The following is a 16,583-nucleotide window of genomic DNA, read 5'->3' on the forward strand; positions in this document are numbered from 1 at the left end:
ATTTGGTCCCTGAAACACCACAGAAAAATTAGCATCTGCCAAAAAAATTATCATTTGGTATTCCAGATTCAAATGCTTTTGAAAGAGATCTGCTTCTGGAATACTGCAAGAAATGATTTTTAGGTATTTTTAGTTTAGATTTGGTTATTACAAAGGAAGTTTTCTGTCAATCCGTCACTACTTCATGGTTAAATTTATAGTGATTACGTTATCACTATTAAAAGAAGAAAAAAAATCTGTCTATTTCCATCACGAACGTTTGGTTGACCATCCAGTAGAGTGGATTTATAAAACGCCCTTAAATTGAAAAGAAAAAAAAATGGTGAATTGTGTTCGACATGGTTTTGTTTGATACACAGAATACCATAAACGACCCATACAGTCACATTGCTTTCTAGAAGGCAATCCAACGTGTGTGTAAACACATAAAAATATAAAATAAATTCTAAGAAAACTAATTTGAAAACATTCACAAAATTAGAACAATTTTTAACGTGCTTCAAAATATCAGAATATTCCAAATTTTTCCGATTGGTTTTGAAGAGAGCATAGAAATGGCATGGATTTCAGTAGCTTCCGAACTGACTAGTTTGGGAGGAAGAGTTTGCACGTGGATTTCAGTTAATCATTTGGGTCGAACGAGTGACATATCAGAAGCTAAGAAGTTTCGTATGGCGTCTCTATACTAAGAACCACAACTCAATAGTTTATAGCTAAGGAATTGAAATGTTCTCAAGCAAACGTGAGTAGAGGATTGAAACAGTATTCTAATAACAGGAGTTTTCAAAATAATCGTTGCAATATCGGTCGAAATGTAATAATTGCATCAAGAAATGAGAGGAGACTGAAGAATATCGTGAAGAAAAATCGTTTCCGAAGTGTAAAGTATTTTCACAGGAGATGGAAAGAACTAGGTGGGAATGTGTCTAAATATACGGCGTGGAGAAGACTTCACAAATTGGGTTTTAATTCACGTGTGCCTAAGACAAAGCTGCTTATGCCTTCCAAACAAAACGCAGATAGAGTGCGATGGTGTAAGCAAAGAATGCTGTGGGATCAATACGACTGGAAAAAGGTACTTTTTAGCGATAAATGTATGTTTTTTTCCCCCCCCCCCCCACCCCCCCCCCCCCCCACCCCCCCCCCCCCCCACCCCCCCCCCCCCCCACCCCCCCCCCCCCCCACCCCCCCCCCCCCCCACCCCCCCCCCCCCCCACCCCCCCCCCCCCCCACCCCCCCCCCCCCCCACCCCCCCCCCCCCCCACCCCCCCCCCCCCCCACCCCCCCCCCCCCCCACCCCCCCCCCCCCCCACCCCCCCCCCCCCCCACCCCCCCCCCCCCCCACCCCCCCCCCCCCCCACCCCCCCCCCCCCCCACCCCCCCCCCCCCCCACCCCCCCCCCCCCCCACCCCCCCCCCCCCCCACCCCCCCCCCCCCCCACCCCCCCCCCCCCCCACCCCCCCCCCCCCCCACCCCCCCCCCCCCCCACCCCCCCCCCCCCCCACCCCCCCCCCCCCCCACCCCCCCCCCCCCCCACCCCCCCCCCCCCCCACCCCCCCCCCCCCCCACCCCCCCCCCCCCCCACCCCCCCCCCCCCCCACCCCCAGTTACTTTTGTGTGTTACAAGTCTCATATCATATTTTCTAAAGATGTCTTAGTAAACCTCTAACACAAGCTTCTTCCATCAGTTAAGCCTTAACATACAAACATGGACAAAGAAATTAGTTCACCTGGATGAAAACATGGTATAATGATGAAACTAAGCAAATAGCTAGAGTGCTGGGTGGTATGCAAATGATCCAAGTTTGGTGCAATTGTGCATGCCCACACACCCTGCGGTGGTGCTGCAAGCACGAACCGGCAGCCTTATAAAGCCGGCGTGTAGTCGATAGCCGATGCATGCTAGGGTACAGAGTGACAATAATGCTGGGTAGACGGCAGAGGCGTCGGCAACTTACGGACTTTGACAGAGGCATGATCATCGGCCTGAAAACTGGAGGGTAGTTGGCGTGCTGTATGGGGGGGGGTGCACATGAACCGTTCTGACCATACTGTCTGACAGTATTGGGAGCTGTGGACATGTTCTGTCACTGCCACATGTCAGAGCAGCACCGGTCGGATCAGGAGGACCAACACTAGAGAGGATCGACAGATCGTGTGGCAAGCACAGAGCGATCCCACGGTGACCCAGTCCACTATAGCGGCAGATGTAGGGGATCTGGTGTGCCCACGAACCATTTCCCGAATCTACAATTGAATATTTAAGAAATTTCGAACCATTTCCCGAATCTACAATCCCAGTGCCCCTTGCATGTGCTCCCATTAACACCGTAACATTGCTGACTCCATTTGCAGTGGTGCCAGGTGAGAGCGATGTGGAATGCCACAGAATTGCGATGTGTGTCTTCAGCGATGAGTGCCGCTTCGTCTTGGGGACAGATGATCATCGTGTCCAGGGTGTGGAGGACCCCTGGTCAAGGACACAATCCCGACCTCGCTATCGAGCACCACACCTCCCACACTGTTGGCATTATGGTCTGGAGAGCCATAGCCTACGATAGCCGATCACCCCTCGTAGTGGTACGTGGCAACGGTGTGTGGACGACATCCTGCAGCCCCCACGTTCTCGCATTTCTGACTGGGATACCAGGAGCATTATACCATCTGGATAATCCATGTCTGCTCATGGCTCAGGTTGCCCAGGCCTGCCTACGCCATGTACAGACACTTCCATGGCCAGCCTGCTCCCCGGACTAGTCCTCCCATCGAGGATGTTTGGGAGCAGCTCCCACCGTGCCACAATATCCGGGATTTGGAGCACAGCATCCAACATGTGTGGGCCAGTCTGCCGCAGGACATCAGGCATCTGTTCACCACCATGCCAGACTGTATTGTTGCAGCATGTATCGCCGCACGAGGCGGTGCAATGCACTACTGATGATGACCGGATTGCGTACCAGATCCCTTTGTAATTGTCCTTCAGCTCTGTTGTTGCCATCGTGTGCATCACTCACCTGTATCATTACAGCAATAAAATTTCAGTTTAATCCTATGCTTCCTTCTTCGTGCACTAATTTCTTTGTCCGTATGTGTACATACTGTTACACCTTTCCCATAACCACTCTCATTGAAAAGCCAAATCAACAGAGCTGTCAGTTCCTTAGCACATCTTAAAACACATGGTGAAAGTCCACCAAATTCCATTGCCTTATTGACATCCAGAGAACTTAGTTTTTATATTACTCCTTTTGCATTTCCAAACCTTGATCCCTTCCTACTCCTCTAGTACTAAAATAATTTTTCCAGCATGAAATAGCCCAATAAAGTGATCATTAAACAATCCATTGTCTTCTGTATCAGTCACTCTACTCCCATTTTCATCTATCATTCTCCTTTTACTGGTTACATAAAGAATTTCTTTGGATCTCAAAGCTAACAGCTAATAATCTCTTCTCGTGTTCAAGTTTTGCTTTCCTTACCATGCTAGTCACTTTCTTAGCCCAAGTCTTATATTTCTCATGCAAATACTCTTCTTATACTTTTTCCATAAGCTTTTCAAATGCAGTTCCTCTTTCATATCATTAGTCATACACTTTACACCAAATGTTGTTTTATTTTTCACTAGAGGAGATATACAACTTGTCACTGTGGCTAATGAATATGTGCTAGTTCCCATGTACTGGTGATATCTCACCCCTTTCAATTCTTCCAGTAAAGTGTCCCAAACTGCCTTCTACAATTATCATTACCTGCCTTATAAAATTACATATAAATTCTTTTTTTCTAAACACTTCTCCATGTCTACTCATCCTCCAAGTTCAGATCAGATGGTCACTCTCTCCAACTGGGACAGGGATGACATTTCAGTTACAATCAAGTCCTCTAATGGCAGGATCAAATCCCAAACTCCTGAGCCTCTTGTTTCTTCTACATGTTGATTGAGGCATTTGTCCCTCAGAAATTCCATGTCCTTACAGTGCTGTTTCTATACTACTGTAGTGAAAATCTCCCATAATGATCATTCATTTTGCTCTCTTCAAACTCAACTGCTTAAACATTTCCTGTTCCTTAAAATATTCCTTGGCCTATAGCAACAGCCTATTAAATATTCTATTCTTCCTATTCCTGCTTTATGGCATTTACACTCAAAACCCATTGGTGTCATATCCCTCTAAATTCTGTCTGGGAGGACACAAATCATCACTTATCATAAGCAATCCTCCACTAAAGTATTTATCCTTGGTTATCCCAAAAGACACTATACCCTTCTGTTTCTATTCCTGTCAGTATATCATCATTCATCAACCATGTTTTACTGATCTCAATAATCTTTGGGATTAGCTGAAGCTATCAGTGCCACTAATTCATCTCCTTTATTCCTGATACTCCTGGCATGTGTAAAAAGAAATATCAATGAATTGTCAGTATTTCCTCCTTCCAGACTCCATTTGACTCTGCATTATGTTCATATGTTCCCCCATCTCCAGTGTCTATCCCCAAAAGAGGCCACGCCTGCTTCCATCCATAGTGGCAACTCTAGTTTTCCTGCACTAATACTCTCACTAATTGACAGAAGTTCTCTCCAGATGTTTACATCCTTATTCAAATACACTCTATCCCTTGCATTCAGCTCTTCTATTCTCAAATATACTCCAAGCATCCACATAATCCAAGCCTCTATCGACACATTCTCGCTATTCATTACTGATGCCCTTCTCATCTCTTTGCATTCATATCTAGATAATGTGCTTACTATTCTCAAACTCTTCTGCTGTACAACCTTAAATCTCTTCCTATACAATTCACACTGTTGCTCGGTTCATTTGGACCTACAATCATCTAATTCACTCTTCATGTTGCTTAATTGCCATAGTCAAATTCCCTGTCATTCCTCCAGGCAAGAACTCCTCTAGTATTCTATTTTCCACTCCATTACACCTCTCACTACCCATTTCTTGATAACCCGCATCTCTCACTCTTACTCCCACTTACCGGCTTTCCTATCATCTCTCCATCTTTAGCTCCTACCTCTCCTCTGACTCTCTCCTTGCACTCCCATTTTCATATTTAATGCACAACCTACTTTTTTTTTTTACTTACTAGATTTTTCCACTGAAAATAAAGTTTTCAAATACTATCTACCCTTTAGCTTTGGTTTTTTATCTGATTTTCATAATGTGTTGCAGCAATTCAGTTTACTCAATGGTTCCTGAAGACTTGAATGGGATTTATTTAGGAAAATGTCATCTGCATAAGGTTGCTGGGATTCTGATTTATCACTTGTGATACAAATAGATCACCAATAACACTAGCCAACAAAAAAAAAAAATTTTTCTGCTGATTATGATCTGACACTTGTTTTTTTACTAAGTTGGGTGCACTGATTTCAAATATCAAACCCATTTTTCTCTATCACGTCAGGTTTTTCCTCTATGGCATTTTCTTTTTGCTAATTTGAAAGTTGTTGATAGTTTTAAGGAGGTAGTACCATTTAGAGGATCAAAAAAATCGATTTTTTAATATTATTTTCTGAAAGTATATACTTTTAAAAATCTGTTCCTAACTTTTTATCAAGAAATCTGAAAAATTCCCGAAGATATAGCCTATTATTCAAAGCAGTGTGCAGATCAGAATCGGAGCACTTATCGCTCTCACTTGTTAGTAAACAAATAAATACGTAAGAACCTGCAATGGCACGTACTGGTGCTTTGAATGCGAGAGAGGCCGATAACCGACCTAATACATTTAGGTGATGAAAAGTATGCGATGACAACTGCCTAAAAGAAATGAATGCTATATGCGTCATAGTGGATAAAGAACGATCGAAATCATTCAATAGTTAATCGATCGTTAAAGTATGATGAGCGCTTATAACGTTTCAATAAAGTCTCTGGTTTTTTTTTTGTCTTGTTAATTGCATGTTAGTCGGCAGTGAAGAAAATACATCATGTCTACTACTCGAAATTGTGTCAATAGTGTAGATTCCTTCTGCTACATTTGTGGCAGCTTTACCGTTCCCAGTCAAAGGACAAATATCACTGATTTCGTTAAGAAAGTGTACTTTGCATACTTTGACGTAAAACTTGCAGATCAGGACAATTCATGGGCTCCAAATAAAGTGTGTAAGTCGTGTAGAAAATTTATGACAGTGGAGCAAGGGAAAACACCAAAAATTAGTTTTTGGCATTCCAGTGATTTGGCACGAACCGAAAAATCACGTAGATGATTGCTATTTTTTGTTTAGTTCAGACTTCTGGTTATAATAAGAAGAATAAGAAAAAAATTGTGTATCCAAATCTTGACTCAGCAATTCGGCCAGTTGCTCATTCCAATGAAATAGTCATGCCAATTTATAAAGGACTTCCTTTACTTGAGAACGCGCATGATCGGGATATGCCAGATGTTCTTGAGGAGCAAGACCCGGATGTTGATTTAGACAATGAAAATTTAATTTCTAGTTCTGGACCGCAACGTTTTACTCAAGCAGAACTGAATGACTTAGTAAGAGATTTGAGCCTATTAAAGGAATCATCGGAATTGTTAGCTTCAAGATTAAATGAAAAAAACTTACTGGAGCAAGATATGAAGATAACTTTTTATCGTAGCAGGGAATGTAAGTCAGGTTTACTAACCAAAATGAGTGTTGTACAATATCATCCAAATGAGTGGCGTTTATTTATCTTAGAAGTCACAAGTGTATCTTACTACACAATGGGAATGTATATGGCCCAATTCCTATTGGCTATTCAGTCCACTTAAAGGAAACATATGAGGACATTAAAAAGGTTCTGAAGTTATTAAAATATACAGACCATAACTGGATCATCTGTGTAGATCTTAAAATGGTGAACTTTTTTACTTGGCTTTCAAAGAGGATATACAAAGTTTCCGTGTTTTCTATGCTTCTGGGATAGTCGAGCTAGAAACCAACACTGGAGTCGGAAACATTGGCATCTTAGAATATCCTTAAATGTTGGAGAACAGAATGTTATAAATCAACCTTTAATGGACAGAGAAAAAATAATTTTTCCACCTCTACACATCAAACTAGGTCTTATGAAGCAGTATGTTAAAGCTTTAGATTTATAAGGTGACTGTTTCCAATACATATGTGAAAAATTTCCACGACTTAGTTATGAAAAAATTAAAGCCGGTGTATTTGATGGACCGCAAATTAGAACTTTAATGAGAGACCCAAATTTCATCAACTCTATGAACGAAATTGAGAAAGAGGCCTGGACTTCATTTACGATGGTTGCGAATAATTTTCTTGGAAACAAAAAAGTGTGCAATTACAAAGATCTAGTGGAAACAATGCTTGAAAATTTCCAGCGCCTAGGTTGCAACATGAGCATAAAGCTTCATTTCCTATACAGTCATCTTGATAGATTTCCCGAGAATTTAGGTGCTGTAAGCGATGAACAAGACGAAAGATTTTATCAAGACTTAAAAACTATGGAAGATTGGTACCAAGGAAAATGGGATTCTCGCATGATGGCCGACTACTGTTGGAGTATTCAAAGGGATTGCCAAAACAGAACACACAGCAGAAATTGCTACAAACAAAAATGTATTTCCTGACTCATGTAAAATTGTTATTTTTTTATAAATATTCTTGTAATTTTTAATGAATATTGTTAAGTAGTTATGTATCTAATTATCTGCCTCTCTCCCATTCAAAGCGCCAGTACGTGCTATTGCAGGTTCTTACGCATTTATTCGTTTGCTAACAAGCGAGAGCGGTGAGCACTCCGATTCTGATCTGCGCACCGCTTAGAATAATAGGCTATATATTCGGGAATTTTTCGAATTTCTTGATAAAAAGTTAGGAACAGATTTTTAAAAGTACATATTTTCAGAAAATAATATTAAGAAATCGATTTTTTTGATCCTCTAAATAGTACTGCCTCCTTAAAACTATCAAAAACTTACAAATTAGCAAAAAGAAAATGCCATAGAGGAAAAACCTGACATGATAGAGGAAAATGGGTTTGATATTTGAAATCAGCACACTCAAATTAGTAAAAAAAAAAGTCTTGTATAAAAGTTAGCAAAAATTGTGTTGGACTGTGTGTAATAGTAGAGATAGATGCACCTTGTTTTAAACTGATTTTACATCAATCGAACTTAGTGAATATCCTCTAATTCCAACTAATTTAGATGGTACCCAATTAATATAATGTCCCATTTATACCATATATGTCTATTTGGCCTAAACTCAGTTTACTTAAGAATTTTTCTTTAGTCATTTGAGCTCAAGTATGTGTTTTATCTTACCTGGAACTGAGTATGGAATTTCCTTTGAAAATCTACTTTTTTACTGCACGCACACACACACACACACACACACACACACACACACACATATATATACACATACATACACATACTAGGGGGCTCCACCATCTGACACCCCCCCCCCCCAAATTCTGGTCTGGTAGGCCAGTTCTCCATGAATTTTGGAGACTCTACACTCAGGGTAACCCCTGAGTGTTGAGTCTTCAGAAGGGGGGGAGGCGCACATCTATGGCAGCCAATTTACCATCATAACATCCTGTACCACCCTGAGGGTATATGTCAGGAATTTGCTGATGATCAAATATGACTGTGCTCCTAATAGCAGTTTGTTGAAATATTTTCCATTACTGCTCCATCATTATCATTTTCAAGCAATTACTGTACTTCAAACATCTGATATGGTTTTCATGTCATATATCATTCTGTTTGTAGTATTGTTTTTCTCCATTTCTAAACTTTCTCACTAGCCTTGGACATTTTGCTATTTAGGTGATATTTTATACTTTTTGTGAAATTTTAACGTAACTTGTGTTTAGATACTTTTACAGGTGATTTAGCTTTCTAAGGTTTTTATCAATTTTCTCGAAGGGTGAATTGCGGACTGGCTTGAAAAGGAATTTTTAATAAGAGTTCTTTTCCAGAAATTTCATTCTGAGTCTACCAAAGTTTTAATTTATTTTATGCATACAAACTTGGAACTTCAGAGCCTCGTGGCTAGATTCCTGTATTGGTTTGTTTTTGATCCAATTTAAATCTTCTGAATTATTATTATTATTCAGGCCTCCATGGAGTCAAAAGATTCACCACGGGAGGTCCTTCCTAGGACACACAGTCTATCATACAACTCCTTAATCACATTAACCGTTTTCGCTCTCACCACTCTCAGGAAATGCATTCCATGGTTCAACCACCCTCTATGCAAAGAAACCACTTCTCACCCTCTTGCTTAAAGCTTCCTTTCATAACTTCCAGGGATGGCCCCATGTCATCGCTCCTTCCTGCTACTCCAAGTGAAAGAACTCCCCAGTGTCCACCCTGTAACTACCTGTTAACAGTTTAAAAGTCACAATTATATCACCTATCCTTCTATCCACCAAACTCTGCAGTCCACATTCCCACAGCTGATCCTCATAACTACCATTGTACAGTCCTCAAACCATCTTTGTTATCCCCATCTGTACCCTTTCCACAGTTCAATTATCCCCTTCAAATCCTGGGGACCAAATTTGAGAACAATAGTAGAAATGTTGTCTGATCAGAGTCTTATACAATGGAACGATAACTGTTTTATCTCTGCAGGTCAGTGTCCTCATTATTGCAGCAATCCTCCGTGTTACCTTCACCACCTTTGCAATATGTCCCCTAAATTTCAGGTTTGTATCAATCATCAATCCCAGATCTTTTGTCTCCCCTACTTCCTCCAGTATAACTCCTCCCATAGAGTATATGTCCCATCGATGTATTCCAAACTTCAAGACTTTATATTTTGCTGCATTAAACTGAAAATCCTATTTATTTATCCATTTGTCTAGTTTATTCAAATTCTTTTGCTGGGCTACCACATCTGCACTATCAGTAAAAACCCTTCCTAGTTCACATCATTTGCAAACAACTGAATAACCCCTTGCAATCCATTGACAATATCATTGATATAAAGATTGAACAATACAGGTCAAAGTACTGAGTCCTATGGAACTTCACTGTAACCTTCTGGTTTCCTGATATTGCCTGACCATCAGAGAGCCAATCCTGAATCCAGTTGACTAACCCGACATTTCAACCAATGTGCTTAAACTTCAATATGAGCTTATCATGTTGCACCCTGTCAAATGCCTTTGCAAAATCCGAAAAAAATGCTAGTATATGCCTTTCCCTCATCAACTGCTCTTGTCACTTTATTATAAAAGGTAATCATATTACTAAAGCAAGAGTGCTCCTTAACAAATCCATGTTGATTCTCACAGATAAGATTACCCTCAACTACCAAATGCTTCGGCCACTGTTCAACTGCTGTTTGGATTCTGGCGTGTTAAGGTCAAGCCTAGTCTCATCCATAGTAATAAATTGATGCACAAAATCAGATTTATTCTTGTTAAAATGCTCCAAGTATTGTTCAGAGATTTTCATGTGAGTGCATTTTGGATCTGCCGTAAGTGCAGCACCCATCTTGCGTAAAGCTTTCAGCTTTTTTATTTGTAATTCTTCATGCAAAATATATCCTACACGTTCTTTTGAAATGCCTATAGTCTCAGCGATTTCATGCACTTTGACTCGCTGTTCATCCAATATGGTATCTGGTATTGTTTTGCTTTTTGGATGTCCTTCACATGGATCATCTTCAAGGCTGGTATGTCTACCTTTAAACTTGGAAGCCCGTTTCTTAATTGTCAGAAACGAAGAGTGCCCATAAACTTTTATGAACACCGAATGAATTTCTTTTGGCGTTAAACCTTCTTTTACAAAGAATTTTATAACCACACAATACTCAATTTCATCCATTTCAAGTGATACAGACAACACTATTACTTTGACAACTGTATAAAAAAAAACTGCTTGATAGAATGACTTGAAATTTCACATGGATGCTTATGACAGATGTACCAACTTAGGGAGAAAAAAAAATGCCGACACTGTTGCTATCTATGGTCAAGGCTGAGAATTTTCAGACCACCCTCGTAAGCTGTATTCCATGAACGAAGAAGAAAAGGACATAATTTGGTGTAAATTGGATGACAATATCAAACAGGAACTGCAGGTGAAAAAGAGATTATAGAAGAGATAGGAGGAGAGGGGTGGAGAGTAGATTCACAAAGAATATAAGACACAGGCCATGAGAGTGACTAGAATGGTGAGGAAGGCAAAACTGGAATATGAGAAGAGATTGGCACTAAGATCCAAAGAAAATCCTGGGGAATTTTTTTTAGCTATGTGGCCAATAGGAGGAGAAATGATTGTTGAAGAATGACATTACGGAATAAAAATGGGAATAGAGTGACTAATGCAAAGGACATTGTGGAGTTGTTCAATGAGTACTTTGTTGGAGTATTTCATCCTAGAGAAGAAAGTTTTAATACTAGAGGGACAGGGCAGGTTCAGGGTGTACAGAGGTGCAGAAGGAGACTGTTCCAAATACTGAATACTCTGGATGTCAGTAAAGCTGTGGGACTGGATGGTATTTCACCACAGGTTTTGAGAGAAAGTGCTAAAGAACTGGCAGCTCCATTGACCAGGCTCTTCAATAAAAGTATGGCTGCAGGAAAAGGTACCCAAGGAATAGAAGGAAGTAAGATGGTGCCATTGCATAAGGCCAGTAGCAGACTGAAAGTGTCTTATTATAGGTCAGTTTGTGTGTCATCAATAGTTATAAAGGTCTTGGAGAAATAGTGAGGAACTATATGAAGCATTTGGCAGTTGAGGGTAATCTTATCTGTGAGAATCAACATGGATTTGATGTCATTATCTCTTTCATGTTGATGAAACAGTTTCATCAACAGGAAAGGTTGTGGCATCGGTGTTTTCGGATGCTAAAGGCATTTAGTTTATTAATTATCTTGAAAAGAGAAAAACAAGAACCAGGGAATATTTACTAGACTAGAACAAAAAATTTGTGAGAAAAGACCCAGTTTGTAGAATAAAAAATCATCTTTTATCAGGACAATGCACCTGCCCACCAAGGTGTTTTGGCAATGGGAAAATTAAGAGATCTGCACTATGAATTGTTGGAACATCCACCCTATTCCCCAGATATGGCTCCCTCTGACTTCCATCTCTTTCCAAAACTAAAAATCTGTATCTTTTCAGTGGTTTTCTTCAAATCAAGAGGTGATTGCAGCTGTCAAGGAATATTTTGCAGATCTTACTGAGAAAGCACTACAGGGACGGGATAATTGCGCTGGAGCATTGCTGGAATAAATGTATTAGTCTTAAGGGAGATTATGTTGAAAAATAAAAATAATTTTGAAATTATAAATTTGTTTTTTTCATTTTTTAGGCCGAGAATGTTTGAGACCAACCTTGTACTATAGCTGTTAACAAATATTCCTTCGCAATTTCCCAAGCACTAATGTATCCTGTCCTTCCAATTCCATCCTCTGTGGAACTGCCCCAAATTGATATCTAAGACTATTATAATCATCTGTCTTGTAATTCCACATACGTTCCCTTTTCTTTGATATTCCTGCATGTCTATAACATGTGGTTTCATTATGCAATTATTCTTCCAAGTCAAAACCACCTGGGGGGGAGAGATGTCATCTCAGTCATTATGACGAGTCGTCATGTCAACCATCCCCTTATTCAAAATTCTAGTTTCATATCCATTCCCATTTGCTCCAACTTTTGTAATAGTTTTCCATGTGGTATTTTGTCAAATGCCTTTGTGAAGTCTAGCGAGTATCCCTTATCTAATTCTGATGTAATCCTTTTATAAAATGTAAATTACTAAGAAAGGGCCTACATTTTACAGAGTCATGCTGCTCTCCATAGAGTATTGTACTGCTATTCACTCACTGCTGGATTTTACCTTTAACCAATTTTTTTGACACTTGAAGCACCACTCCTGAGATATTGGCCTGCAATTTGCTACTTAATCTTTGAAAAACTTTTATGTAACAGAACCCTTTTTCCACTTCCTTGGAATTTCCAGAGCTGAGACTTACAGTGAACAACTTCATAAGAGGCTCTGCCAGTTCTCTTGCATATTCATATTGCACATGGATTAACATGTCACCCAGTCTCACTGATGTATTCAAGTTAATATTTTTCAATATGGTGGTCATTTCCTGGTCATCTACCTTAATTTTGATAGGAGTGTCAAATCAACTGCAAAATCAATACCTTGATGATACAACTTGGTAAAGTGATAAGTCATTCTTCCTCTAACTTATTACATAAAGAAAGACATATGGATTTACTTTGGCCTGCTTAACAAATTTTCTCTCGTCTAATTTGCCTTTCTTACCATCCCAGTAACTCTTCTTGACTGCACATTGTATTGCTGATCACCTTTTACTTTATATTTACTTCAAGATGTTTTCTTTTTTGAAGTTCTTTCTTTGTATCTCTGCTCATCAACTTAACCCCCACCTGGATTACCTCCTAATGGGTATGCTGTCTGACGCTATCTAACCAATTACCATGCACTAAAAACTTTTTTTTTTGTAGCTTCTCAAGCCATGGCACTGCTCCAAGATGCCTCCTAAACCCCTTTTCTCCTCTGTAACATGTGGTTTCGTTATTATTATTAATGTATCTCGACTTCCATGGAAATAGATACTCATTGTGGGAGGCACACACTATTGCATACAAAACTCATCCAACCGTGTCTTAAACTGATTCAATGTGTCTACATCAACAACACACTCAGGCAAAGGTGATCATTCCACTCATAAAACAACCTTCCATGCAAAGAACCTGCTCCTCACCCATCTGTTCACACCGTCCTTATAAAGTTTCCAGCAAAGGCTTCTGGAAACTATTCCCCTCTCCCATTAACAATCCCTGACCAGCTAATATGTCTCAATCATACCCCCCTATTCACGAGGCTCTGCAACTTTGATTCTATCAATTTGTCCTCGTGCTCCGCATTCAAAAGACCACTGACTCCCTTTGTGAATCTTCTCTGCACCCTTTCCAACATATCCTCATCACCATGAAAACCCAGTGACAAAATCTGTGCACAATAATCCATATGAGGCCTGATCGAGGCCTTATATAATGAAATCATAACCTCTATTTCTGTATGTCAGGGTCCTCTGCATCATTGCCATTATCCAATGTGATGTCTTCGCAACTTGTGCAATGTAGCCCCTGAATTTCAGGTCCTTGTCCACCATCACTCCTAGATCTCTCATTTCCTCTACTTCCCCCACCAAGTGTAAACTTTGAATTCCAACATCACTTACCAAATCTCAAAACCTTGCACTTGGCAACACTGAACTTAAAGTTCCACTTACCTGCTCATTCATGCAATCTATTCAAGTCCTCTTGTAGGGCATTAACATTCACTAGATTGTGCATTGCTTTCCCCAGTTTTGCATCATCTGCAAACAGCTGGATATCACTAGTTAAACCCAACCCAATATCATCAACATACAAATTGAACAACAATGGCTCCAAAATTGGCCCTTGCGGCACACCAATGGTGCCCTTTCTCTTTCAGGATGTTGCACCCCCATATACAACTTTCTGATACCTATCCGACAGCCAGTCACTGATCCAACACAGGTCTGTTATCCAATTCCATCTGTTAAATTTATTTACGAGCTTGTCATATGGCAGTCTATGAAAAGCTTTTGCAAAATCTAAGTATACCACTGTATATGCATCTCCCCTGTCCAACATATTTGTCACCTTGTTATAATACATAAGTTAGTGAAATATGATCTCCCCCTTAACAAACCCATGCTGATAACTACAGATAATACTGCTTTTATCAACCCATTTCTGTTTTCTACTTCTCACCAATCTCTCTGGTACCTTCACCACAATTCCAGATATACAGATCAGCCTATAATTTGAAGCTACAGCCTTATCACCACCTTTATGCGTTGTAACAATTTTACCCTCCTTCCACTCCCTTGGAACCTGTGCTGTTTTAAACTCTTATTAAACAGGCATGCCAATGCTACTGCCAATTCCCTGGAAGATTGCTATAAGATGCATGGTGATATGTCATCAAATGCTATCGCCTTATTGTCATCAAGTTTATTTCCTCAAATACCTCCTGCTAACTTACAATTAAACTATCCACTCTTATGTCCTCTACACATAAGTTCCTCATGATTCTACCCTGATCAGATGAAACACCCTTATAAATTGATCACTGAATACCTCAACAATGTCTTCTGCAGCAGTTACCATTCTACCACTTTCATCCTTTTACTACCATGATCATTTTTCCTTCTACTTGCAACATCTAAAAAACTCACTAGAGTTTTTTTTTTTGTTGCCTGATTTGCCAATTTCTCTTCATACTCTACTTTTGTTTTCCTTACTAACTTGAGTCACTCTCCTGGCTTGTTCTTTATATTCTTTGTGACTGATTATTACCATTATCTTGTACTTCCTCCAAAATTCAGCATATATCTGGCAATCTTCTAGGTCAAGACCCCATCATCACTTTTTCCAAGCAGAAGTGATGTGTTACATGGCTTACTGTTAAGTTCTCTGATGCCATAGCCAGATGTGACCTCCATTATATGCTGTCTCAGGTAATTATCTCTTAGATGTATAACTGCCATTTCTTTTCCTTCTGTGGTCATTCATCCCCCCCCCCATAGTTTTAAGTCTCTCAAAATAATTACTTGTCCTGCACTCATGGTTCTTTTGCCAATGCATGCCATCTTGCACTCTTCCTTATACCCCTGGCCTACAATAGCAACTAAATATATATTTCATCTTATTGTAATAATCACATATTTCACACCAGACACCTCCAGTGAACCACTTTCTTTGCATCCCTGACCTCTTGGGTAGCACTTCCACTTTTTTTTTTTCAGCTCCGATTTGCTGTCATTAGCAAAATGCCTCTTACCATTCTGTTCCATCAGTCCTCTCTGCATATACAATATATAGCAATCCCATGACTAGTGCGCCTAATGCGTTCTTCAAAAGAGGCGCATTAATCGAAAACGCACTAATCGAATAAAATAACCTATGGGGAAAAGTATAATTCGTTCCTCAAATTTCTTTTTTGAACCTTAATTTTTTTACAAAAGAATTAAGGTATGTCTCAGGGCTTAGTTAAAGGAAAACCATGAAGCTGAAAGACAAAACATATTCAGAATATAAATTTTATTCTACTTCTTAACAAAGAATTGAGCTATCGTAGTGTGATAGGCATTTTGTTTCTTTTTTTCATACAACCGACAGTATGGCCCTATTGCCTCTTCTACTCTTCTGCAAATTTTACTACTTCTCTCTTCATGAGGGTTAGCCTCTAAGCATTGCTGCTTAAAAACTTCGATTGTACGAAAAATATTTTCAAATTGTTTCTGTACAATCTCTTTTGGCTGACTCTCAGTGGTTAAATTTTCTTCATATTCTTCAGGATCTTCCCGCTGTGCATCTAAATTTAGCAGGTTGGAATCACTCAATTCTTCAGAATGAGATTTAATTAACTCTTGGACGTTATCATTATCATTTTAAAGTTATCACTTGAAAAACTACAATGATCATAAAAGAGAAGTTAATTTTCCGACGTGCAATAATAAACAACTCATCCTAGAAGATGGATTGATTATCCTATTATTGGAATGGATTCTCCTTATTGTGACATGCGCAGA

Source organism: Typopeltis vanoorti, chromosome 16 (genome assembly GCF_054136105.1).
Source record: "Typopeltis vanoorti isolate ZY-2024b chromosome 16, IOZ_Tvanoo_1.0, whole genome shotgun sequence".
NCBI classification, from domain to species: Eukaryota; Metazoa; Arthropoda; class Arachnida; order Uropygi; family Thelyphonidae; genus Typopeltis; species Typopeltis vanoorti.